The 25,119-nt window shown below is 35.0% G+C and overlaps 1 pseudogene; it reads left to right on the forward strand.

Annotated features, from left to right (window-relative positions):
- The first annotated feature begins 1,104 nt into the window (after window positions 1-1,104).
- LOC114420473 lies at window positions 1,105-19,455 on the forward strand (annotated as a pseudogene).
- Window positions 19,456-25,119: the final 5,664 nt, after the last annotated feature.

Consider the following 25,119-nt stretch of genomic DNA (forward strand, 5'->3'; position numbering starts at 1 on the left):
CTTACTGACAAAGTTTATACTATTTCCATGTCTTATGAAGTATGAAACATGGGCACCATCAGTGCACTGACCGTGGATAATTAAAGATTCTAAGCCATCCCCCTCCAGAGATGCTTAAAACTTTTTAACCATTTTGTTTCCCCCACTAGGGATATCCAACAAGGTCACTGCACCCCCCATGTACATACATAACATACAACGTCACAGTGCATTTTCAACATCATCAACATTTCATCTCAATATCATTCTCAACATCAACATCATCTCATATCAATATCATTCTCAACATCAACATCATCTCATCTCAATGACATTATCAACAACAGCAACATCATCTCATATTAACATAATCATCAATATCAACATCAACTCATATTAACATAATCATCAATAACAACATCATCTCATATCAATATTATCATAAACATCAATGTCACCTCATATCAATTAATGTCATCAATAACAATATCATCAGTAAGTCACATTCCGCATATACATACATATATAGTTCATTCCTGAGATTCACATTCCTCAGGTCTTTAGACAACACAAGTCTAATAAAAACAATAATGTCATTTATCAATAATAGACATATTGCATCCCATTAGTCAAAAACATTGTTTTTCTTGAAAACCAGCATGCAATAAGGACAGACATATGTCCCCATAAATGATATTAAACTCCCCTCACCTATCGTGAGCTCTCCGTCAGTTCCTCTTTGCGTCCCTCAGAGGTCTCTCTCGTTCATGCTCGTCAGTCTAAACGCAAGGTTCTATATACCAAATTTAAGGAAATTTAGTATAGATTTCAAAAACAAGGTTAATAACAATATTCGAAGTCAAATACCTCTGTCAAAATATAAAGGGCTGAGGGGTGTTTCAGATTCTACTAAAAGGAGACATCATTTTAAAATTCTGCTCATTCCAATGTGACTGGGGTTCAATGAAGGTCACAAAAATATCATCAATGGTATAAAAAGATAACTTCTACAATGTCTTATTCTCAAGGGTTTTTCAAAGGAAGTGTAAAAACATCCAATAATGGTTCCCAAGTCAGAAGAGATGCAAAGATAGGCTCAAACTAACAAGGATAAGGCTTAGAATCATGGTTACCTCGAAGAAACCGCGATGGAAAGATTGGAGGCTCCGTGCGGTGATTCGACGACAAGCAAAGGCGGCTCATGGCGGTCACCAGTGGTCAGTGGTGGTGGAGGAGGATCTTGGGGGTGTTGGGGGAGGGTTTAGGGGTAGATAAGGAGGAAGATGCTGCTGGACGTATTTGTAGCCTGCAACACTTGCCCAGGCGAATTTGGCTCGCCTAGGCGAGCTGATCCAGTTCAAATTTTACTGCTTCGGTAAAAAAATTCATATCTAATACTCAAGATGTTAAGATGCAAATCCCAACGGTCAGAATGTGTATAGTTGTCTTAGGAACATGCAAAAAAATTGGAAGATGATCCAACGGTTAACAAATCCGGGATCGTGATTTTACTGAAATAGGTTTAGGTACAATTTGAAATCTCACAATTTCAACTTAGCTCAACAAAACTCTACATAACTCAACATCCACACCAAGAAATTCACACATGAGTAATTAAAGTCATACCTCAACTCATTCAAGTCAACCATATAGTCAAATAACACAATAAATACAATTAAACATCGATTTATAATTAGTAATATTTCAGGGTATTACATAAGCTACCAAAAGCAAACATTCTTTAAACATTTTTGTGTGCCAGTCAAAGTCCCTAACCTTTAATTATCGACCTTGGAAAATGCAGGCAATAATGACAAGTTAGGGACTTTGACTGGCACACAAAAAATAAAAATAGAAAACACATGGCATAGTTTACTTTGACTTGGACCATTCTTCTGTGGCTAAGCAGTTTCTAAGTCTCCCACTCAACTTTTTCTCTGCATATCTTTCTCAGTGTAACTCTAACATACATTCATGCACCATGCATCTCTCACCATTGGATAAGAATAAAACACATGAATATTATTTATTTTATTCATAATCAATGGCCACAAATATAAGTGGCATTACAACATAAAATCATATGCATGGTAGAAACACTTTTGATGACTTTTCCTTGCCAAATTGCATTAGAACTTAACCACGGGAAAACAAAGGGTCCATAAACCGTCATTATTTGTTTCTAACTTCACCTTTGTGTGGGTTCATTGTGTGTCTCTCATAGTACACTATGATGAGAATTCCCCATGTTCCTTTACTTTCCATCATATTTTCTACTGCTTCTAGATACACCAGTGTCCACTTCACTAGGATCTTTGGCCAAATTGTAGAGGATCGGCAACCATCATTGCTCAAACTGAAGAGAAACATCAAATTCAACCTTGAAATGTCCCACAAACTTGTGTCCTAGAATTCAAGCATAGATAGTTGTGAGTGGAGGGGTGTTACTTGTGACAAGGAGAGGCAAGTTATCGGCCTTGGCCTGAGTGGAGAATCAATCAATGATGGATTTGACAATTCAAGTACTCTTTTTAGTCTTGCAAAACCTTTAGATATTGGATTTTTCTGCTAATAACTTCAGTTCTGAGATACCATCCGAATTCAGCAAGTTGAAGAACTTATATCTGAATTTGTCTCATGTTGGCTTTGTGGGGTAGGTTCAAATAGAGATTTCTTACCTGACATGGTTGGTAACTCTTGATATCTTTTATATTTCTTATTTATATGGGCAACCACTGAAACTGGAAAACATAGATCTACAAGTGCTTGTCAAAAACCTCACCATGCTTAGACAATTGTATAAAGATGTTGTAAGTGTAAGAGCTCAGGGCAATAAATGGAGTAATGCTTTGTTGCAACTAGTTAGCCAGCATGAGTTGAGCATGTCAAACTACAATCTCTCTAGTCCCCTTGATGTTTCCTTGACAAGACTTGAGAATCTATCGATCATTCCTCTTGATAAGAACAATTGATCATCCCCATTGCTGGAAACCTTTGCAAATTTTCCAAATTTGATCACCCTTCACCTTAGTTCATGTGGATTGATTGGAATATTTCCAGAGAAAATCTTTCAGCTAGAAACATTGTCTGATATTGACTTATCATTCAATGATGATCTCTATGGATTTTTGCTTGAATTCACACTGAATTGTCCTCTTCGCACTTTGATTGTAAGTCACCTAAGGTTCTCAAGAGCATTATCGGCTTTTATAGGTAATCTTGGGCAGCTATCCAAATTAGATCTTTCTTATTGCTATTTTAACGAAACACTACCTAGTTCAATGTTAGGGCTCAGGGAACTCACTTCTCTGCTCTTGTCATTTAATAACTTCACTGGTCTAATTCCATCCTTGAACATGTCCCAGAATCTCAAGCATTTAAACCTCTTAGGCAACAATATTCAAGGATCTATACCAACATGGATTTGGCAGCTTGAGTCTCTTGTTCTATTAAATCTTTCTCACAATTTGCTCAGCAAATTAGAAGAACATATACACATCACTAGTTCCACTCTAAAGGTTTTTGATCTTCACTTTAACTAACTCCAAGGGAAACTTCAAATTTTTCCAGTGAATGCCACTTATTTGCACTATTCAAGCAATAACTTCAGTTTCATTATTCCATCAGATGTTTGTACTTATCTATCTTCCACAATTAGAAATAAGGCTAGATTAGTGGCTAAAGGATATAATCAAGAAGAAGGAATAGATTATGAAGAAACATATGCTCCAGTAGCCAGATTAGAAGCCATTAGAATGTTATTAGCCTTTGCATCCATAATGGATTTTAAACTTTATCAAATGGATGTTAAAATTGCTTTTTTAAATGGTTTTATTCAAGAAGAAGTGTATGTTAATCAACCTCCTAGTCTTTAAATTGAAAAAGGCTATATATTGTTTAAAATAAGCCTGTAGGGCTTGGTATGAATGCTTGAGCAAATTTCTCTTAGAAAATGGCTTTACTAGAGGAAAGGTTGATATCGCACTTTTTATCAAAAGAAAAATGAATGATATTCTTTTAGTACAGATTTATGTTGATGATATAATCTATGGGTCTATTAATGATTCTCTATGCAAAGAATTATCTCAAGATATGCAAAGTGAGTTTGAAATATCCATGATGGGAGAGTTGAATTTCTTCATTGGACTATAAATAAAACAAACAAAGAATGGAATATTTATTAGTCAGTCAAAATATTGCAAAGAACTGTGTAAAAGGTTTGGGATGAAAAATGCTAAACAAATGGCCATTCCTATGAGCACTGCTTACTATCTGGATAAAGATGAAACCGATCAATCAATAAACATAAAGAAATATAGATGTATGATCAAATCTCTTCTTTATTTATCAGCATGTAGACCTGATATAATGTTTAACATTTGTATGTGTGCAAGATATCAATCAAATCCCAAAGAATCTCACCTTAGTGCCGTTAAAAGAATAATGAGATACATATTAGGCACTATAAATCTAGGGTTATGGTATCCTAAGAATTGCTCTTATAACTTAGTAGGATACTCTGATTCTGATTTTGTTGGATGCAAAATTGATAGAAAAAGCACCAGTGGAACTTGTCATTTTATTGGTTATGCTCTAGTATCATGGCATAGTAAAAAACAAAATAGTGTTGTCTTATCAACTGCAAAAGCGAAATATATTTCTGCTGGAAGTTGTTGTGCACAAATCCTTTGGATGAGACAACAACTTTTTGATTATGGCTTAAAACTTGGTCATATACCTATCCGCTATGACAATACAAGTGCAATCAATCTGTCCAAAAATCCTATTCTGCACTCTAGAACAAAGCATATTGAAATAAGACATCACTTCCTTCGAGACCATGTTCAAAAAGGGGATTACATATTAGAATTTGTTGACACAAAGAACCAGTTAGCTGATATCTTTACAAAACCTCTCCCCAAAGAAAATTTCTTTGCTATTAGAAGAAAATTAGGACTCATAGACCCAAATAACTTAGATTCCTAACCACTTTTGATTGTTTATAATGATTGTTTTTATGGTCATTTATCATGCTTGTTTATGATGATTGTTTACTTTGATTGTTTCTAATAATTGTCTTTTATGGTTGTTTATCATGTTTCTTTATAATAATAAATGTTTTGATTGGTTATAATAATTGTGTATATTGGTTGCTTATAATAAAATGTTTGTCATGATTATTAGACTTGAAACTCATATTTTAGGGTCTGGTAATTGATTACCACTCCCTGTAATTGATTACCATAGAACAGGACCACTGTAATAGACTATAATAGGCTGTAATCAATTACTAGAGGTTGTGGGCAGTTACAAGTTATGCTTGTAATCGATTATCATGGGCTATAATCGATTACAACTTGTCCCTATTTATAAATACAACTTTTTCTCTCTCCTAGCGCAGAACCCTCTTCCTCCTTTTCTCACTAACGGTGCCCTCTATCCCTAAAATTTCAAATCCTCATATCTCTCTCTTTTCTTACCCAAATCACTTCTAACAAAGTGCAAACTTCATCATTTTTCATTATCTACAAACCCCACCGATCAAAATTTGCAGAAAAAGCTCAAAATGGTATAATCGTCTAAGAAGTGAAAAGGATCAACTTTTACCACCATTGCTGCAAGACAACACCGCCAAGCCACTTCCGGTGACCCACCAACACCACCCAATCCCTCCCTTTCCTCACCATGTTCCTTAACTCTGTTTTCCCCCAACGATCAACGTCAAATGTATTATTCCTCGTTTTTAAATAGAGTCATTCTGATCCAAAATATTTAGACTTAGAATTCTTTGTAGGAGAGACTTTTGATTGTTATCAAGTCTTTCAAAATTCTGAATTAATTAATTTTATGACTCTTAAATTGCCATACTATCCTGAGTTAGTCTATGTCTTTTATAATAATCTGAAAATTTGTGATGGTGTCATCTTTTCTAAGGTGCATAAAATTCCTATTGTGGTTGATCAGTCCTTATTTTATTCATTGACAAAATTAAGTAGTCAAGGTGTACCTTTTGAGGGCACTTTGGTTGATGACTGGAAGCATATTTATTCAAATCATGATGCCCGCAAAATGGTTTACAATGAAAATACTGATATGACTGGCCGATTGCTTGCTGGTTCATTCACTTTTGAATGTCGTATCATGCATTATATTTTGTGTCGTATCTTGCTTCCCCGTTCAACGAATCTTGCTCAGGCTTCTGAGGAGGATTTGATTTTGTTGTGGGCCCTTCAGACCGGTTGTCAAATTGATTGGGCTCATCTTGTCCACTACAGTATGCATAAGGCACTACGGGCAAATGCATCTCTTCCATACCCCATCCTTTGGATATCGAAAGGATATGGATGGTCATTTGGTGCAGAAACAATACCTTCCACCTACTGTTCCTTATGAACGTACACCCTCACCACCACCACAAAGGGATTCCTCCTCTTCACTGTTGCATGATGTTCTAAGTGAACTTTGGGATCTTTGGGCCTTTGTAGGTGATCGTTTTGATGCTATGGATTCATGCATAACGCATCTTGAGGATGATATGAGCTTCATTCGTTGATGCTTTGATCCTTCGATAGATCCATAGAGTTTTTCAATACTATTTTTTCTAGCATTATCTGTCTTTAAATTCCTTGATATTTCAAACTTTCTGCATTTTGTTTATTTAGGATTTGGTAATTTATAATTATGTTTTGGACTTGATATGTTTAGCACTGTGTTCTATTTTGTGATTTCCATACTTTTAGCACTTGGCTGATTATTATGTGAATGATTGTTTATTTCTGGACTTGTATGGATCTTTCTGCTTCTTCTTTATGCTTTTACGTTGCTTCCTTATTTTTGATGTTGTCAAAGGGGGAGAGAAATCTGTAAGGTACAGGGTATATCTTCTGAAAATATTTAATATTTATTCTATTGAGCAATGATTGCAACTTTAAGGGGGAGTGATCATATCGCAAAGACATATTTTTCTATACATTCTTTCAAATGGTTGTCATCATAAAAAAGGGGGAGAATGTGAATGTATGTGTATAAAATTTTTGATGATGCCAAGATGTAAGCAACACAAGATTACTTCAAGTCAAAATACAAAATCAAGAAAAGAAGATCAAGAGAAAGATAAGATTTAGTTTTTTTTTTGTTAAAAGAATCTCTTATTGATTAAAAAGGTTTGGCCTCAAAAACATGATTTTCAAAAGATTATAAAAAGTTTTAAAATGTTTTATCAGTGATAAAATAAGTATTTTTTTCACTAGTAATTGATTACCAAACATTGTAATCGATTACCAGATACAAATTACTATAGAGGCTTTTCAAAACGAAGTTTGAAATTTGAAATTTAAATGATGTAATCGATTACCACTTTCTTGTAATCGATTACCACTAACGAAACTTCAAAAATTCAAATTGAAAAATCATGACCGTTCAATGTATAACTGTGTAATTGATTACTAAGAAGTTGTAATCGATTACCAGTAAGAGAATTTTTGAAAAATATTATGAAAGGTCACATCTCTTCAAAAGTTTTTGAAAAGCCAACAAGGGCTTATAAATATGTGACTTGTCTACGAAAATCTTCAGATTTTTTCAGAACCTTATTGTCTTATTCTCTCATAAAAAAGTCATTGGTCAAACACTTGCAAATCAATTGAGTATTCTTCTAAGATCTTTAACTTGTATCATCTTCTTTAAAAGAGAGAAAAACTTTTGTACTTTCTAAAAAGAATTGTTGTGATCAAGAGACTGTTTGTCTCTTGAATTGTGAGAATCCATAACTCGAGGGAGAGGAATCCCTAGGTGGTTCAGAAGTTATAGAAGAGTTTTACAAAGATAGTGAAAATCTCAAGTGGGTTGCTTAAGCACTGGACGTAGGCACGCGAAGTGGCCGAACCAGTATAAATCGAGTTTGTATTTCTCGTTTCCCTTATCTTAGTTATTTTATTGCAATTTACTTTGTCTTGTGCATTTAAAAGACCATTATTAAATTAATTGCTTCTTCTTCTTCTTCTGCATTATGAGCCTATCATACATCATTTAAAAGGGGACTAGAATTTGTTAATAGGGAAATTTTAAAACTTAATTCACCCCCCCCCCCCCCCCTTTACTTATGTTATTGAGACCACTTGTCCAACAAAATATTGAAGGACCCAATTCCCAAATCCCTTACAAATTGCACATCATTAGAGGTGTTGATTCTTGGAAACAATATGATAGATGATTGATTTCCACACTTCTTAAATACAATATCCACACTCCATGTCATAGTTTTAAAGCGAAACAAACTTCATGGTAACATTGAATGGTCTCAGACTAACGGTATTGGGCATATGATTCAAATTTTTTATCTAGCTTCCAACAAAATGCTTCAAAACGTGGAAAGCAATGGTGATTGATGAAGATCATGATGGATTTCCATACTTCTTAAATACAATATCCACACTCTGGGTTATGGTTTTGAGGGGAAACAAACTTCATGGTAACATTGAATGTTCTCAGACTAACGGTATTGAGCATATGGTTCAAATTGTTGATCGGGCTTCCAACAGTTTCAGTGGTTCACTTCTAGCAAAATGCTTCAAAACTTGGAAGGCAATGGTGGTTGATGAAGATCATGATGAATTTCCATACTTCTTAAATACAATATCCACACTCCATGTCATGGTTTTGAGGGAAAACAAACTTCATGGTAACATTGAATGTTCTTAGACTAACGATACTCGACATATGGTTCAAATTATTGATATGGTGATAACTGCAAAATTTGGGTTTAATTGATAGTCAATTTTGACTAAGAATGATTAGAATTCCACTATTTTACTGTTATTTTTAATGGATTAATGAGGATTTTAATATCATTTTAATTCTTGACCAGCAGGAGTTAAAAGAAGGAAGATTACAAGTGCTTTGAAGGAAAATTGATGCAAAAACTTGAAGAAAAAACTTTGAAGAAAAAGTTGAAGATTGGAACAGCTCACTTAATGCACAAGACAGACCAAAAGCGTCAACTTGCTTAGCGGCCAACTCAAGCTTAGCACGAAAAAGGCCTACGAAGAAGCTCAAAGGCGTGCTTAGCGCGAATCCCGCGCTAAGCGCATGACTCACTAAGCCTAGACGTTGTTGCAATCAGCGCGTGATCACACTGTCATACTTGCTAAGTCCCGAAAGGAACACTTAGTGTGAGGTCGTGTGAATTTTAAGCTACCTTAGGCCTATAAAAGGAGTAGGAATCAAAGGAGAAAGACACACCGAGACTCAGAGTTCTCTATTGAATACAACCAAAGCCTGAACATCTCTAATAGGGAAAACCCTCCTTCTATAGTCATTCTCCCCTTCTCTTCCTTTATCCATCCCTCTTTTTCTTCTGTCCCCATCAACCTCTAAAGTATAAAGCCTCTCAATGAAAGGCTAAACCCATATTATGGGGAGCCTAGCGGTCAAACTCTTGTAATGTAATTCTTCCCTATTATCTATTTAATGCAATTCTAGTTTTTATTGTTCTTTTTTGTGCTTTATTGTTGCTGATTGTGGTTTGATCACCCATACTCATGCATTGTTTAAGAAACAATGCATTGGAAAATGTTTATTTTCTAAAGAATTGGGAAAGAGCATCTAAATGAAATCATGTCTAGGAATAGAGTGATGTTTGTTTAATCTATTTCATGCATCTTTATTCTTAATGTGATTTATTATTTTATATTTACAAAGGAATTTGGAATAGAAAATAAATAAATTAGGCTCTTCATGCTGGGAACTAAATATAGAGTGTTAGAGTAGATGCGGGTAAAAACTGAGATAATATTAGATAGAGAAAAATTATTAGCATTGCATCACAAGTAGTTTTGGCATGTTAGGCCCTGATACATTTGCATTTTGAATTCATCTTTCGCAATCAAATATTGTTTAATTTCCTTATTTTTTTTTATCTTTTACTCCTGCCCTCTAATTTCCCACTTACAATTCCTTATCTTTTTCTATCAATTGCTTTAAAATTGTGTTTGCACAAATTTAAGTACAAACAAAGTCCCTCTGGACCTAACACTCGGACTTCTGTTTTATTTTATTACATGTGACAATTTGGTGCACTTGCCAATGAGTTAACATCTGGCTTCCAACAATTTCAGTGGCTCAATTCCAGCAAAATGCTTCAAAACTTGGAAGGCAATGGTGGTTGATGAAGATCATAATGGATCAAATTTCAATCACATTGCCTTTGCTTTTGTTGACTTCTCATTCAACAATTTTGAAGGAAGCATACTAGAAGAGCTTATGAGTTTCACAACACTTATTTCTCTCAACTTGTCACATAATGCTTTAGCAGGCAAAATCCCTTCATCTATGGGGAACTTAAAAGAGCTTCAGTCATTGGACCTATCAAGCAATAATCTTGATGGAGAAAATTCTTCACAGCTTCAAAGTCTAACTTTGCTCTCATACCTCAACCTTTCCTATAACCGTCTTGTGGGAAAAATTCCTATAAGTAACTAGTTTCAATCATTTGATGCATCTTCCTATGCTGGTAATCTAGAATTGAGAGGAATACCTTTGAATAAAACTTGTAGTGAAGGGACATGTGTGGTATCCATGTCACCATGTACAATTGGTGAGGATGTCTTCTTCAACCTGCATTTGTTTATTGCATTGATTGTTATTTGGGTTGATTTCATGTTTTATACAAGTTGATAAAATAACAACATTGCATGAATAATGATGGGGTCTAGAAATATTAGAGTCTGTAATCTCATATAGATGATTGTGTTATCATTTCAACAATCGATGATAAGAAAACATAGCGTACTCAAAGTTTATATTCAAGGAAATTTGAGTTAGTTAGTTTTATTTTTTAAAATAAGTACTCTTTTAAACAAAATAAGTAATTTTATGATTTTTTTATATGTTTATCTAGACAGTTTTTTTATTTAAAATAAGCAGTTTTTTTTGCTTTTTTTAAGAAGCAATTCTTATGTGCTTCAGAAAGATGTTTATATAAAAAAAATTAAATTAATTTTTTTAAATAAATTAAATAAACTAGTCCATTATCTGATATAAGAAGATATTATCTATTATTGGATGAAGTATTTAGAAAGAAAATGTTGAGCAAATACAAAGAAGAATAAATGAAGAATTTTAAGGGAAAAATAGTGAGGTGAAATGGTGAATTGGTTATTCGAATTAATAATAAAAATTTATAAAGATAAAACTCAATGGAAACAAACAAGACACAAAGATATTACAATTGTAGTAACAGTAAACTACTAAACTCAACTTAGTCGCGTGTGTTGTCACGTACCACCACCGGTGGTGAAGACCGTCGCAGAAGATGGAAATCTCATTTGAGTTGTGTTCGTCGCCGCTAATGACGGAGGAGGTTGCCAACCTTTGACCATGCCTATCCGTTGCCTCCTTGGCAACTATGAGGGTGATTCTGGCGGCTTGGATTGGACAAGAGATTTGCGCAGTGACTAAGTTTTTCTGCTCACAAAAGAAAAATGAAAATAAAATGCATTTAGTGAAGCCAGCTGAGATAAGGGTTTATTTGAAGATTTTTTATTTATTTACAAGAGCAAAAGGAAGAGAGAGAGAGAGAGCAAAATGCAACTATCTCCATAAATAATCACACCCTTTATTAACTGAGTACCATTTAATTCTACTATTTCATGACAGGGAAAAAAAACTACCATTAAAGTATAATTTAATTGATATATAAGTCAATGTTATCAAGAAGCTAGTGATATCAAAGAATTATGGTTGACATGATTTTGGATATGTTCATTATGTTGGACATGAAGTGAATGCTTGAGTATTCTTTCGCTAGCTACAAATGGCGTTTCCAAAAGGATCTAGGGGTTGTCTTTTGCGTTGGTCTGTTGGATTGGTCTAACCGTCTAGGAATACCCCCATCATATAATGAATGGGAACTCAAACATGTCCTAAGTAGATAACATGTTAAACTCTATAGAGAAAAAGTCCCAATAATATGAGCCAATGAGCATTTCACAATGACATCATATGTGGGATTGGACTATTAGTTGAATTCATTTCTAAGTAGTAGAAACACGATTTTTTTTTGCAGGTGTGATTCACAGCTTTGGGAAGTGGACATTGGGATGCTTTTTTTGAGTCGTTGACAAGCGTATTAAGCAATCAAGTAATATTCAATAAATAAAAATTATCGTCCCATGAAGACTTGAACAATAGTTGGTAAATGTTATAAATTTTTACTATAAAAACTAATGAATAAATAGAAATGATTTGAACATAATATTCAACAATAGTCAGAGTGTTAGCTAATTAGGTAGGAAACTTAGCAGTTGGGAAGGTTGTACTTATCAACTACCATACCTCATTGGAAACAATGTCCCAATAAGTCCTGTAAAAAATTGGTTGGAAGCCATGTGGACTTGGAGCCTTGCAAGGGCTTACACAGAATACAATTTGCTTAACCTCCTCCATTGAAACTGGCCTGGTAAGTGTCTTTAATAAATCAACACTGATACAGGAAATATATATTATCCAACTTCAAACTATGGGAAGCACATGCCTCATTAGAATGAAATCTGAATGAAGAAAATGTTGTTTATTACACAGCTTATGAAATCTGAAAATTTCAGAGCCACCTTAGTGCCTTAATCTATTACAACATGCACAAATTTGGTACAAATACCACAAAGTTACACTGCTTATTATCAGATGTAGACAGTTTGGCATGCAACTACATCCGATTTAAGAACTTAGTGACCTGAAGGAGGGTGGGAAGAGTATCAAACAATAACAAGTTAAAAATATTTGTTTCAGTTGCTCTTAAAAACAAACATGAGAGCATTGAATCTTGCATTAGAAACAACTAACTGCAATATAAAGACTAAGTAGATAGAAATTAAGGAAATTTCACACGAACAAAAGAACAACTCAACCACATAAGTAAAATGCCTGCATAAAAGAAAGCAGTCACCTGGTAAATATATAAAAAAAAACTTGGTTGATCAAATATGTACAAAATTTAAATCCTTAAGATAAATTAACATGGGCAAATTTCCAATGACAATTAAAATCTGGAAAGAGAAGGGGCAGAAAGCTGTGTTAATTGTATTTGTTATTTTAACATCAATGTCTCAGATGTCAGATATTAAAGATGTTAAAAATAAGCCTAAATGATTTATCAATAGTCAATTTGAAAGTACAGGATCACGCCACTGATATGAAGCAGCAAAATAATTACCTCTTCTGCTTCCAATGATACCCCAATCAATCCAGTAATGTAAGATAGACAAACTTCCATATTGTAGACAGATAAATCAGGGTATATGTTTGACTTGCCATCAGAAGAAATAAATTCAATTGGTTCAATGAAAAATTTGTTTTCACAATATTTTGAGAAGGTTGTTACCTAAACAAAACAAAATACTCTGTCATCGTCTAACCAATTGTATGACATACAAAATGCAAATAGAAAAACATACAATAAAACTCACTACTCTACCATTGTATTTAAAACAACTTTCACAGTTGTCAGATTAGTTACAGTACATTCAATAAATACATTCTGTCTCCAGAGTGATGGCTGAATGTGCACCATTAATAATTGGGGGTAAGGATAACACAATTCTGTCATAACATTATAGAATATTAATAGCTGAATTCAACATGTATGAAGAATACTAGAGAAAATTGACAACAATAGTTTTCTATTCATAAAGCGCACAAATAATAGAAATTATACAAGGAGCAATTATAAAAGCATTTCAGCAAGTTAACCTCATCAAAATTTAGTGGAAAACTGGGAATGCATCTCGTTGATGAAAACATGAAAATTCTTTTCAGTGTATGCATCCATACAATGGCGACTGGCTAGTGTGCATGGGTGTGGTTGTTTCATGAGTTAATATGAGAGTTTTGTTGAATAACTTCCAGCACCTTTTCATTGCAATATTGCATATAATATGAGTTTATTTTATGCTCAAAATCTGTCAGTTAATTTTATAAATTAGAATTTCAACCTATAAGATGTCTAAATATAACTTTGACACAGCTAAGTAGCCAACAGATCAATCACATATAAAAATGTAATATTTTTATTAGCATGCCAAAATTTCTCATTATTCTTTACATTCTCTAACTGAATTTTTTCTCCCCATATTTCCTCAACTTTGAGGGTGAGCACTAGCAGTTGGCACAACAATATAGCTACTACTTTGACCCTTGGAAACAACTTGATGGGAGTAACTCTACATACATCTACCCTCCCCAAATCCCCAACTTGGTGGCAACCTCATAGGGTTGCCATCCCCATATGAATGTGATATGAACCAGAAATATAATACATATATATATAATCTTATTTTTAAAACTACACAAATATTTTGTGCAAAATACATAACCTGTAGAGTTTTACAAGACTCTCACAACATAATGCAAATGAGAGATAAAAGATTTCAAATCTTCATAACCAGAATAAATGACAATAACATCTTGGACAATACTATTTCATAGCATAACGCAAATGAGAGCTAAGATTTCAGATCTTTAAAAATTTAAATATAAGGGTTCTATGCAAAACAACATACCTCTTACTGTCATATATAATAGGGAAAACAAGGGAATCCTCAATTATATGCAAGAATTGTTGAGTTTCAAATCTGACTGTCAAACAAATCAACAAATATTCAGCCACATCTCAAAGGAAGCACATCCACACAGAAAAAGATAATCACAGATGAAACGAAAACATAATTGGGTTTGATGGCCTATAAAAGGGGTGATACAATTTACTTTGTTTAATTTCAATTATCACTCCAGCATTAGGCATGAGAACAATAGGTATTTTCAATCTAAAGTTTTTACTTGCATATCTTTTTTGGTATAGACTTGCTTTACTAGCCTGTTTATTTTAGCTCATTGATATTTTAAAGGGCTTAATTAGACATGGTAAGGGATTGGAGGATTGGAGATCCCTGCTTGAGTTGATGATTTGGTATTTCTGTTGTTTGTGTTCTTTTTGGCTCTTTTGTTGTTTTTCCTATTTTTATTCATTGTACCTACCCTATGAAATTTCTCATAAAATTTATGTGCCTTCTGAGTTTGACATTCAGGTATGATTACATAAAGATTCATTGAATTAACCACTTTCAACATTATCAATAAATTACAACCAAGACAATGCATCTAGCATCATACTAGCATGCCATATGTTCGCATTGTGAACACATTGACATCCAGCAACTCTGAAACCTATCCAACATGAAGCATTTTTTACAAGATATATCTATTAAACAAAAATCTATTAAAATTTTGGCTCTTGCTCTCTCGACAAACAAATGATCATGCTGTAAAGATCAGAAATTCTTGTTACCCAACTAAGAAAACCTAATACTTTGGTCAATGGTTGAAAGCAAAATATGTAAACTATCCTAAAATCATCATTCCCTCAAATGCAAAAACATGTCTAGAATTAGTTCGATCTGCCAAGCAATAATCAGAAAAATGAGTGTCAAATAGCATCAAGATGCCCTCCGTAGCCAAACACATACAACCAAGACAAGATTAAAATTTCACAACATAGAAAATCCTTCTATTTGACACCATATCACCATGAATTGCAAGTAACCTCATAATTCCACAATCAACATTGCAGACTCATCAATTCTTGTCAACCAAATGTAGGTTGTCCTTATCCCTTGCCCCTAGAAAAACTGAAGAAAAACTCAAAATCTGCTAAACCAAATCCACTCAAACCCCTTCTAAGAGTCATCAAATTCACCAAAAGATACCAAACATGACATGTTAAAATTGGTGAAAGAACATACCTAATTAATTGGAGGGTAAATTCAATTAGTACAAACAAGACATTCCAATAACTCATGGACGCTGGTTGCCAGAGCAATTGCGTTGGGGCCCACAGAATTGATGTGACTAGTGCCTCCATTGCAAGGCTTTGTGGAAGAAAACTCAGAGTGATGATGGTTGGTGTGGATCTCATCCTCATCCATGCTGTCCGAGGATTACACACACTCAGTGCTCTCCAAATCCATCAACTCGCCAAACCAAACCCCCTTCCTTCCACCACTGAAGGTAAAAGCACGAAAAGAGAAACACCCATTTACCAAAATCCAAATTTTCACCGTATTAATTATCTTGGCATTCCCCTTTTTTTCTCAATCTTCTTCCTTCAATTCCCTTTTTTCTTCTCTCAGTTTTTAGAAGAAAAAAAATAAAGAAAAGAAAACAGAGAGAATAGGAGAAGAAAGATGGGGTGGACGTGGATCGATAAATGGATGAATAGAAGGGTTCCTATAAAACCAAACTCTCGTCTAGTCAACAACAGGTTCATTTCTTCGTTGTCTCTCTCCTTTTGTCTCTTTTCCGAGGTTTATGTGGAAGCAATACCTTCCAAGATTATTTTGACGATGCCAAAGAATCAAGAGTCAAGCAAGTTTCAAGAATCAAGATCAAGATTCAAGATTCAAAATTCAAGTAAAGAATCAAGACTCAAGATTCAAGAATCAAGAGAAGACTCAGTCAAGATAAGCATTAGAGTTTTTAAAAAACTATTGAATAGCACAATTTTGTTCAAAAGAATTTTTCAAAAGAAAATTTTTACCAAAGAGTTTTACTCTCTGGTATACCAGAAGGCAGTAATCGATTACCAGTAGCCAACATTGTTTTCAAACTGATTTACAAAGTTGTAATCGATTACCATAATCATGTAATCGATTACCAATGTTTTAAAATGTTAGATTTCAAATTTCAAGAGTCACAACTTGTGATAAAACATTTTCAAATCATTTCAAACTTGTGTAATCGATTACACAATACTTGTAATCGAATACCAGTGTTTCTAAACATTTTGATTTTCAAATTTAAACATGAAGAGTCATATATGTTGATGTGTAATCGATTACACTATGATGGTAATCGATTACCAGTGACTTACTTTGAAAAATAAATTACCAAAAGTCACAATTCTTAAAGTGACTAGTTTTCTGAAGATTTTTTTAAGAGTCACAACTTTTAAGTGACTAGTTTTCAAAAAGAGTCATAACTTTTAAGTGACTAGTTTTCACAAAAGTCACAACTCTTGAAGTGACTAGTTTTGAAGAAATTGCCAAGAGTCACGACTTTTAACTTGAGTCATCAAATGACTATAAATATGTGACCATGACACGAATTTCAAAGGATGCATAACAAATTTCTTTCATTCATTTTCCTTCATCTTTCTAAAAGTTTTTGTTCAATACTTTCTCTTTCAAGAAAAGTTCATTGACCAAAAACTTGTGCTATTCTTCTTCTTCATTCCTTCTCTCTTGTCAAAAGATTTAAAGAACTAACTGCCTGAGAATTCTTTTGTTTCTTCCTTCTCCCTCTTGCCAAAAGATTCAAGGGACTAACCGCCTGAGAATTCTTTTGATTCTTCCTCTTCCCTTTAAAAAAAAGATTTCAAAGGACTAACCGCCTGTGATATCTTTTGTTTCCCCTTACAAAGATTCAAGGGACTAACCGCCTAATAATTCTTTGTCTTAACACATTGGAGGGTACATCCTTTGTGGTACAAGTAGAGGGTGCATCTACTTGGGTTGTAATACTGAGAACAAGAGAGGGTACATCTCTTGTGGATCAGTTCAAGTGGAGGGTACATCCATTTGGTTGTTCAAAGAGAACAAGGGAGGGTACATCCTTTGTGGATCTTTGCTTGTAAAGGATTTTACAAGGTTATTGGAAATCTCAAGAACCAGTGGTTGCTTGGGGACTGGACGTAGGCACGGGTTGTGACCGAACCAGTATAAATCTTGTGTTTGTCTTCTTCTTCCCTACACTCTTTACTTTTCCATTGTGTACTTTTATTTCCGCTTTACTTTTGTCTAAGTTATTGTTTTTGTTCTTTACTTCCTCATAACTTAGTAGTAAAGCCTAATTGAATCTAGTAACATTAAGAAGGATAATTTTTTAATTAGTCAAGACATGTTCATAATTAATTCAACCCCCCCCCCCCTCTTAATTATTTTGAGGCCACTTGATCCAACAATTTAGATTGTGTCGTGCTGTGAAGAGAGAGAAATGAGAAGACGACCATTAATTTTAGAAAAATTAGATTGTTGATGGGTCGATCCAACGGTAAATAAAATTCGTGTAATTTGTTTGCCTAAAAAAATAACAACTTCACGTAATATTTGTTATTAGTAGTTAGTATTTTGTTAGACCTTGTACTAGTGTCAACCACATCTCTCCGATAATAAAGCATGATTTCTAACCTCTTCTCTATGGTCTAAATATACCTTCCTTAGACCCTTTACTAGTCTCAACCACATCTCTCCGATATCTTGAGACAACTTAGATAGTTCTTCCTCCTCCATTGCTTTGTTAGCCTCACTAGTCCACTGGGCCAATCAATTGACAGACCCTGCCATAAGATCTAGTGCCCGCACAGATGGCTCTGCTTGTCCAACACGAGACTCAGCAAACTGTCTGGCAGATTCAACACACAAAATAAAATATGCATGTAGGAGGTTGATGTGCACAACTGATGCATGCACCACAGGGTAGGCCTACCATGAAGGAGGATGTTACTATGCTAATTAAGATATCCAACCCGAACGGGGACTCAAGTTATGAACACTACCTTGTTTAGTCTTTTTGTCTTAAGGGGATTGATGGATGTGCGAGAAAAAAATGGGCATAGCTTAAGGTGTAACATAGATTGCATAGAAACAATGTGTGATGCACAGTTGACTCTACTATTGTATATACACAGAAACTTCATTCATTATGTGTTCGAATTTTGATAATTTAGTTGTGTAACACGTTTTCCTATAGTGATTTTACATTTTTATGTTTGTTTCTTCTTTTTCATGATTATTCATCAATCATCACATCATTTGTTTTGTATTAATTTGCTGTAACATTTACTTAACCATTTCTACATATAGACACACACACACACACACACTAACACAGTAACACTTTATACCATCAATATGAAATGGAGCAAGAGAGAAATTGAACAACGACAAATTATTGTTGCAAAATGACCATCCATAACTAATTTAGTATTATATTTGTTCCACTTTTGCCTTGCTGGAAGAAATTACTGTTTAATTCTTCTTATAGTTTACTAGATAGCATGCCAATTACAATGTTAACTAAATGATTTTGTTGCTGTTGTAGCCAATAACAGTAGCAGTTGGGAATGTTGGAACAACTGGTGAAGATCTTTCTGATGTGACACCTGGTTTTGTAGTTCTAAAAGCTTTTTTAGGTAAGAGATGCTATTCTCTATTACTTATATAATGAGGCTTTGAAGTATTAGTTAGATTTGGGGTCTTTTACATTGATCAATACATAATATACCTTGCACGGGGCAATGTTTTGATCTTCGACTGTGTATGAAGCATGTGTGCATTATCTAATATAATCTTCAATACAACATATAATATACATTTCTTTCTCTTATGGATGCAGGCATTTATCATTGTTGGTCTTCATATCTGGTAAGTGAATTCACTATTGTTTCCTTTCCTTTTGTGAACTGCAAACTCAAAACTGGAACTAATATTGAATATAGCACCACTAGCTCTATTTTTAAAATGTGATTTTTGTCTACCTAAATTGAAATATATCCATGAAACATGAAACTTTGTGGTTGTTTGCATGTTGTTTGAATTGATTGTGGATAGACATGAAACTTGGGGGCTGAAATATATATTAATTAGAAGTACCAGTAGTGCCACATAATAAATGTAAATGTAGCAGCACCACTTTAAGAATAATAACCACCCAAGATCAAACCCAGCACCCGCACAACACATAGAATCAGCTGGCTCACACCAACCACTAAGGCAAGACACAACAGTTGTTATATTTTTATCAGTCACCATACGTTATTGTGTTAGAATTAAATTTCTTTGGCATTTCAGTCAGCAATGTTAGATTTTATTTATATTTTCAGCAGCTGCTCATGTTTGTGTAGCATTTATTGTGCTTCACAACAATGAATTACTTTTGCTACCCTTGCCTGCAATTTCATTGTAGGGCAAGCTAACAATTTAAGTGAAATGTTACACCCACTATAATATACATATATGTTATGTTTATGTTAATGAGACATTTTTTAAATTTAGGTTGGCAATTTTTTACCAGTTGTGTAGGTGAAGATTAAAGATACTTAGGACAATTGACTTTGTTGGTTGACCAAAGATAATTAAAGTCATAGCATTTGAAGCTGCCATTACCGCAATGATCTTTATTGTCAAAACCATCTATCTAGGTATGTAACTTAATCCGACTTGTATTTGGATTCTAAGTTTGTTGTTCATATATTACTATTATTGTCCATTAAAAATATGTGCATTTTGAGTGAACCCTAGTTTCCCGTTTGAGATTCAATACCATGATTAATACAGATAGTTTGGATTAGTCATGGTATGGAATCTTGAATTGTTTGTTTGGACAGTTTGGGAACTCTTTTTTTTTTACTTCATTCATAGTTATAGGTTAAGTATGTTGTGTTATATTTGATAAAATTTTGATTTATTGCGTATTGCTTTGTTCTCCGGCTGCATACTTGATTGTGGTCAATTTATGTGACCGCTTTCATTTTGTGTACTTGGAGACCAATGCGAAATGCTGCCAAAATTTCATCAAATTTACCATAACATACTTAACTTGTACATATGAATGAAGCAAAAAAGGTTGTTCCTGAATGGGATAGGACCTCACCTTCATATAAAAAAAGTGAGAATATCATGCATACAGTATAATAGAGGCGTTGTTATAGAACAGAAAACATGAATCGAAGTTGGATTCAAGCACCGTGCATAAGTGACGAGTATGAAAATGGGGTTGAAGATTTCTTGGAGTTTGTGCAACAACATGCACCAGGGTTGGGTGAAAATTATTTTTGTCCATGTATTAATTGTGTCAATGGAAGGCGTCAGTCATTAGATGGCATTAGATCACATCTTATTTATGATGGCTTCAATCGGAGTTATACAAATTGGATATGGCACGATGAATTACCAGAGATCTCAACACCCGCCGACACTGAAGCGGTACATGTACAAACCAGAGATCGAATGGAAGACATGATACTCGATCTTGGGAAAGAGGGTTTTTTGCAAGCTCATGCACCCTATTATGAAGAATTACAAACATATTCGAAGTTGCCATTGTACTTGGGGTGCACAACCTTCACTCGATTATTTGCGGTGCTAGCTTTGGTCAACTTGAAGGCTAGATTTGGGTGGAGTGACAAAAGTCTGACTGAGTTTCTTGTGTTATTGAAGAATATGCTTCTTCACGATAACAAGTTACCTAAGAGTCACTACGAGGCTAAGAAAATATTATGTCCTGTGGGTATGGAGTACCAGAAAATTCATGCATGTCGTAATGATTGTATGTTGTACAGAAATGAGTTTGCGGAAATGTGGAATTGCCCGACATGTGGGGTTTCACGATACAAAGTGAACAATGGGGAATACACTGATGATGTAGGCACAAACAACACTCGTCCAACAAAGGTTTGTTGGTACCTTCCAATTATACCAAGGTTTAAGCGATTGTTTGCTACTGAACACGATGCTTCAAACCTTAAATGACATGCAGTTGGAAGAATAAATGATGGGTCACTCCGACATCCCGCTGATTCTCCATAGTGGAAGACAATTGATCACTTGTATCCAGAATTTGGAGTGGAACCAAGAAACCTATGACTTGGTCTTGCTTCGGATGGCATGAATCCATTTGGTAACTTGAGCACTAGTCACAGTTCATGACCTGTTTTGCTAATGATTTACAACCTTTCTCCTTGGCTGTGCATGAAGCGCAAATACATGATGTTGTGTATGATGATAACGGGTCCAAGATAGCCAGGAAACGATATTGATGTCTATCTGACTCTGTTGATTGAAGACTTGCGCAAGTTACGAGTAGAAGGGGTTGATGTGTATGATGTAAATGTTGGACAGACCTTCAGGTTCCGTGCGAGGATATTTTGCACCGTTAATGACTTTCCAGCTTATGGGAATTTAAGCGGATATAGTGTGAAAAGACACCATGCATGTCCAATTTGTGAGAAAAACACAAGTTTCATCCAACTTAAACATGGGAAGAAGACAGTATATACAAGGCACCAAAGATTTTTGAAACATTATCGCCCGTATCGGCGATTGAAGAAAACATTTAATGGAACCCATGAGAGTAAAGATGTCCGGGAACCGTTAGCTGGACATGAAGTGTATGATCGAGTGAAAGACATCATAACTGTTTTTGGTAAGACACACAGGAAGGATCATGCTGACAAAAACATTTGGAAGAAAAGGTCAGTATTCTTTGATCTTCCTTATTGTACCAATCTACATGTTCGACATTGTCTCGACGTAATGCATGTGGAGAAGAATGTGTGTGATAGTTTAATAGGCACCCTTCTTAACATCAAAGGCAAGACAAAGGATGGTTTAAAATGTCTTCAGGATTTGGTGGAGATGGGTATACGACACTAGTTGCATCCACAGGCACAAGGTCGGCGAACGTATTTACCCCCAGCATGATACACAATGTCAACCAAGGAGAAAAAACATTTTTGTCATTGTCTGAAAAATGTTAAAGTACCATAAGGATACTCTTCCAATATTGAGAGTCTTGTGTCAGTTAATGATTTGAAGTTGGTTGGCTTGAAATATCATGATTGTCATGTGTTAATGCAACAGCTGTTGCCAGTGGCCGTTCATGGTATCTTGCCTGAGAAAGTTAGGGTTGCCATAAAACGTTTGAGTTTTTTCTTTAATGCTATTTGTAGCAAGGTTATTGACCCAAAACAATTGGATGATTTGGAGAATCAGGCTGCCATTATCCTGTGTGAATTAGAGATGTATTTTCTGCCATCGTTTTTTGACATCATGATTCACTTAATTGTTCATCTTGTACGTGAGATTCGGTTGTGTGGGCCCGTGTTTTTACGTTGGATGTATCCTGTTGAACGTTACATGAAGGTGTTGAAAGGATATACAAAAAAATCGATATCGACCAGAGGCTAGGCATTGCTGAAAGATATGTTGTTGAGGAAGCTATTGAGTTTTGTTCAGAATATATACACATCGCTACACTAGTGGGAGTTCCTCAAAATCGTCACGATTGCACCATTGATGGTCGGGGCACACGAGGATTCAATGTTGTAACCATGGATCACCAACAACTGTCACAAGCTCATCTATACGTATTACACAACACAACAGAGGTCATCCCATACATAGATGCTCACAAACAACATGTTAGCAGTATTCACCCAAAAATGAACATGATGAGGTTGTTGCAGGAGCACAATAGAAGTTTCATCCACTAGTTTCGAAAAACAATCTTCACCGATCATAGTGCTTCGAATACATTAAGATTGCTAGCTATCGATCTAAATTTGAATGTGCCAACATGGAAGGGATATGATATCAATCATTATTTTTTTTTGCACAAAGTCCCAGGATGATAAAAGTAGTGTGTAGAACAGTGGGGTGACTGTTGATGGTCAATTGAATCACTTTTGTAGTGCTTCAGATAACAATCCCATTCAAGCATGCATGCCTTACTATGGAGTCATTCAAGATATTTGGGAGCTTGATTACGGTCAATTTAGAGTAACTCTCTTCAAATGTAAGTGGGTCAGTGGAAATACCGGTGTGCGTCAAGACAAAATGGGATTTACTTTAGAAGACCTTCAAAAGTTAGGTTACAAGGACGACCCATTCATCATGGCAGCGCAAGCTCGGCAAGTGTTTTATGTAGAAGATCCCTACGACTCTAGATGGTCAGTGGTTTTGCAAGGGAGAACAATTTCTAGCAGTCACCATCTTGATGGTTCAACAGTTGATGTCACTGACATGCTGCCTTTCTCCAAAGACATGCCTTCGATTAATGATGAACAACAATAGGATGATGTATATGTAAATCATATTGATCATGACGAGGGTTTATAGGAGAACATTCCTACGTAACTGCGTAAGCATAAAGTACCATATACCTATTCCATGTCGCATAATTGTAATGCATAAATTTGTAATTAAATTTACAACTTATTGCGTATTACATAACTAACTTTGTCCTAACTGAATTTGTTTTATATCTGTAGGCTCATGGCAACACCCCTAATGTCCCCACCATATTCAGATAATCCTCTGGAGGTTACTTCAAGGAGGACTAGACAATCCACCAGGCTCAGAAGGCTGACTACTAGAAGCTTAGATCAGCCATGACCAATTGTTAACATCAATCCTGCCTCTGGAAGAGGATCAAGGCCCCATAAAAAAAAATTCATAGTTATCTAGGGGTTGTTGCACGGGAAAAAATTCCTATTGTCCACTCCAACTAGAATGTTGTCCCGAACGATCTGAAGAAGCTAATTTGGGAAGATATTTTGGTAAGCGGTTTTAAGTACACGTATGTTTATGATTGTCTTTATAAGTCACTTTAATATGAATCATTCATGCACTCTTACATAACAACTTTCATGTTCGGCGCAAATTTGACATCCCTGAAGGTGAGGATGCCAAAAAGAAGGTGATGTCAACAGTTGCAACTAGATGGAGGCAATTTAAGTCTTTCTTGACTTCTAAATTTGTGTATGCTGACAATGAGGGTCAACAAATAAGTGATCCTACAATGAAGTATGGTCTTGATCCAGCTACATGGGCAGAATTTGCAAAAAGCCGCCAAACCCCTAATTGGCAGGTTTGTGAATTTTTCTTGTATTTCAAAATGAATTCAGACAGTAAATTAAAGTCATGTAATATACAGAAATTGTTGGTTGTGTATCTAAGGGAATACGGAAGAAGGTGCAGGAGATTCAAAAATACAATGACTGCCCCCACTTACTGTCTTGTGGGGGCTATGATCTTTTAGACAAAAAAACTTATGGACAAGAAAAGGAAGCATCGAGAACATCTAGCTGAGTTTACTAAAAATCCATCACTCAGCAATGACCCTTCATCCCCCGTGTCGAGACATCTCAAGTGAAAGATGGCCCGCACAAAGCGTTATGGGCAAATGACCTCTGCAGCAGCACAACAGATATCAGACAAAATTGTGAGTTGATTTGTTGTTTGTTTACAATCATTGTCAAATAATTGTGTCATTGCAATAGCCACTCACATTTAATTTGATAAATTGTGTTTG

This window comes from Glycine soja, chromosome 7, assembly GCF_004193775.1.
Source record: "Glycine soja cultivar W05 chromosome 7, ASM419377v2, whole genome shotgun sequence".
NCBI lineage: Eukaryota > Viridiplantae > Streptophyta > Magnoliopsida > Fabales > Fabaceae > Glycine > Glycine soja.